Consider the following 4,296-nt stretch of genomic DNA (forward strand, 5'->3'; position numbering starts at 1 on the left):
TCAAAGGCCATCTGCTGGAGGGATTCCTTTTTTGCTGTCTTTGTTCTTTTAAGGCCTTCAACTGATTGGATGAGGCCCACACACATTATGGAGGGCAATCTGTTCTATACAAAGTCCACTGATTTAAATGTTAATCTCATCCAAAACACACATTCACAGAAACATTCAGAATAATGTTTCACCAAATATCTGGGCACCATGGCCTAACCAAGTCAACACATAAAATTAACTATTGTAGTCCCCCAGGTAGGCCGATGAAGAGATGCAGACAACAGGCCAGAGACTCCCAAAGGTTGGAGACTATGCATGACAGAACATTGTGGAGTAAGGAAACAAGAAACTTCATCATTAGTAGAGAAATGCTCTCCATGGGGGAAGGGCCTTGCTCCCATCTTCTCTCTTCCTGTTTCTTTTTACGCCTGCAGCCCCCATTAAGTCTTCTGTCTGGTCTACGACCATGCTACCCCGAACAAGCCCGATCCCGTTTGATCTCAGAAGCTAAGCAGGATCAGGCCTGGTTAGTACTTGGATGGGAGACCACCTAGGAAGACCAGGTGCTACAGGTGTAAAAAATAAAAAAAATAAGGCTTCGTAAGCTGACAAGGTCCTTGCAATCTGTGAGGTCAACCAAGGGTTGCCTCACCTAAAAAAAAAAAAAAGTTTCTCTGTCTGATGCATCCTGGGCGCCTCCCAGGCTTAGATATTCTTCCCCACCCGCTCTGGAGAAAGAAATCTGCTGTCCTTTTGGTTCTAGAACAGACATGGTGTAAGTGATTACTTAGGGGTTCTTAGCGCCCCCCCCCAATTCATCTAATAATATTTGGTGCCTCTCCTATCCCCAGCTACCTGAAATAGACAATATAAATAAATTAGAGCATTTGTTATACAGATATAACTTCAGTATAAATCTCAAAGTCTTTCCTTTTAATAGATTGTTGCTTTTAAGCTTCTCTGATAGAGAAATCTCCACCTTCCCCAGCTACCCTCACTCCCCATTTTAAGATGCTCAGGAGGAAGATGGTCACCCAGGCTCAGGTAAAGAACCTTCCAGAGACAGCTGTGGGACCGCCCTTATAAATTCAAGAGCTACACACATCTCGCCAAAGTGAGCACTGTTTTCACGATTTCTTTCTCAGAAGAACACAGGCCAATTTCAAACTGAGGTGGAGGTACTTCCCTTGGCAGTGCAGCCCTGGCTTTGCTCCCTTCAGAACATTGGTTCTGCTGATGGGAGCCTGGCTTGATCACAATAGAGCCCACTTTAGCAGTAAAGGGCTCTCTTCCCTGCAAGGATGGACCCAGCTCGAATTATTTAACTTTTATTCCAAGTCTGGGCCTAATGAAAGGTGGAGGAGGCTTCCATTCATCTGACACATACAAAAACAAAGTCATGAGTAATATTTTGTCACTTGCCGTTTTTACTTATTATGTGAATATCTTTTTATATCATAATATTCACCTGAAATATAATTTTTAACTGCAATATAGTATTTCATTGTGCGAATTTGACATAATTTAACTCATCCCTGTTGTGGAACATTTAGTGCCCAGTTGTTGTCATTGTGGTTTGTGCAGAGGAGCAAAACTTGCCATCCCAAAATGTATCTCTTTGGCATGAGGACCAATTTAAGCTGATTTTAAGAAACAGAAGACTCAGAAAGTTTTTCTTGTTATCTCTCTCTTAACTACCCCCAAAAATTTAGATAAAGGTCTTGTTCCTGGAATTAAGCCATCACCAGAGACACCTATGAAGAATAAGAACTAGGTGTGATGGGGGAGACTGGGTGGAGCCTAGAGATCAGAGTCCAGTTCTGTGCCCCATCTCTCTGCATGGCCCAGCAAATATTTGTTTACCATACATTTGCTTTTCAATCTTCATGTAAATTGCCTTCCTCTTCTTTGAAGTCCCAAACCACTACCCACTTCTTAGTTCGAGATGACATATAAGCTTTAACTGCCCAATTTGTCCTTGGCCCTTCATTTTCTGGTGGAATGCCTGAACATATGAAATCAAATTGATCTTCTCCTGTTAACTTGTGACATGTCAATTTAATTCTTAGACCAGCCAGAAAAACCTAGAAGGTGTGGAAGAAAAAGGAGTTCTATGGAAAGTGACTTCACAGGGTGATCTGATCATAAATTCCTAACTGGGCAGGTCAGGTGAATAGTCACACCCCAGGCAGTAATTTCTTTAGGATTATCTTTGCTTTAAGCAAGCCCCGCCCATTGTTTCTGTTAACACACCTTTGCCTCTTTTCAGACCCCTCCTTCTAATATGAGACCACCCTTTCAGACCCTGTCTTCTAAAGCGTGACCACTCTCAAGAAAGCACATAAACTTGTTAACTGTTTTATAATCCAATTCCTGCCTTGCTTTCTCCTATTTCATCATAATCTTCCTTGGTTTCCTCCTTAATCTCAAATGCATAAAAGAAACTGCAAAATTGATATTCTCTGGAGCATTTGAGATCTTGCTCCCCGGCATATGTTGTCAGTTTGACTCGAATAAACTCTTATAAAAATTCTCTACAGGTTTGGATGTTTCTTACTTCGACAAAGGGTAGAGGAAAATTTCTTCTCTCTGACATTTGCTATTAATAAAGAAGGTACAAGAAATACCAAACCTCAAAGAAAAGATGGAGAAATTTGGCTATATTAAAATGAAGAACTACTCATCAAAAGCAGACTAAAGAAAGTAAAAACATAAGCTACAAACTGGGAGAAAATGCCAACAAAGGCTTGGTATTAAGAATAAATAAGGAATTCCTGAAAGTCAATAAGAAAAAAATCCAAAAGAAAAATAGTCAAAAGACCAGAACAGACATCTCCTACAAGAAGAAAAAGTAAGACCGATAAACATAAGAGGACATGTTCGGCCTCACTGAGTAATCATTCAAGATCACTCTGCATGTATTAGCATCCAGGGGCTGCTATAACAAAGCATATAAACTGGGGAGCTTCAACAACAGGGATATTTTGTCTCACTTTTCAGTTCTGGAGGGTGAAAGTCCAAGATCAAGTTGTGGTCAGGACTGGTTCCTTCTGAGGGTTGTGAAGGAGAATCTATTCCAGGCCTCCCTCCTGGTTCCTGGTAGCCTCAGGCATCCCTTGGGTTATAGATAGCATTCTCGTTGTTTCTTCTCTTTGTCTTCCCTTTATGCATTTCTCTGTGCCAAATTTCCCCATTTTATAAGGATATCAGTCTTAATAGACTAGAACCCACCCTAATGACCTCTTTTTAATTTGATTTTACTCTATAAGGACCCAATCTCCACATCAGGTCACAATCTGAGGTTTTGGGGGTTAGGGCTCCAACATACTTTTGGGTGGGGAAGGGATACAATTCCATCCATACACTGTAAGATATCAGATTAGAAACTTTGATTTGGCAAGAATTTACAAGTCTGACGGCAGGTATTGGAGAGGATGTGTTCAACAGGATCTTGTATGTAGCTGATGAGAGTGAAAATTGACACAACTATTTTGAAAAATGTTTTGACACTATCTTGTAAACTTGAATATGTGCATTTCTACTTTTAGCTATATTCCCAAGAGAAACTTTTGCCATGTGTATCAGGAGACACTTACAAGAATGTCCAAGGCAGCACTGTTCATGACTGCAAAAAGGCGCCCATCAATAGAAAATCGGACACATTAATGGTGCCATAGTCACATGATTTAGAATAAATCACTTAGAGATTCATATAATAAGATAAATGAATTTTGCTGTAATGATTAGCTATTGCCACGATAATGCTGCCTAAAAAATCTCCAAGTCTCCAATGTTGAAAGCAACAATCATTCATTCTCATGGATCTTTAGCCTGATTGAAGCTTGGTTGGTCCTGGCTGATCTAGACTGAGCTTGGATGGTGGCCTTGCCTCAACTGAGGGTCTGTGGAATGGCCCGAGCTGCTCTGCTCAAAGATGTCAAGTCAGTACTTGAATTTTTAGGCTTTACAACACTACATGGTTAAGCTCAGTCTTGGGACAGGCAAATAGTCAATCCATGATAAGGCCATGGTGAGGGTGCTGATCTGGGAGATGTGAAAGATCAGAGCCAGTCATTGATTTCCCATACTTAGTAATACAATGTTGAGTGAAAAAAGCAGTCCCAGAGGACTTTTGCTGCCTTTTTATATTAAAGTTTAAAAATAAGCCAAGTTAAACAATACATTATTTAAGAATACATGAATATGTAACGAAATAAAAATATCAAGAGTATTTTGATACTCTTGATACACAGAATTCAGAGTGGTTGTTACTTCGCTTGGAAGAAGACAGGTGGATAGAATGTA

The 4,296-nt window shown here is 40.3% G+C and overlaps 1 pseudogene; it reads left to right on the forward strand.

Annotated features, from left to right (window-relative positions):
• The first annotated feature begins 447 nt into the window (after positions 1-447).
• On the forward strand, positions 448-566 carry LOC120592006 (uncharacterized; annotated as a pseudogene).
• Positions 567-4,296: the final 3,730 nt, after the last annotated feature.

This window comes from Pteropus medius, unplaced genomic scaffold (genome assembly GCF_902729225.1).
Source record: "Pteropus medius unplaced genomic scaffold, Ma_sr-lr_union100, whole genome shotgun sequence".
Lineage (NCBI taxonomy): Eukaryota > Metazoa > Chordata > Mammalia > Chiroptera > Pteropodidae > Pteropus > Pteropus medius.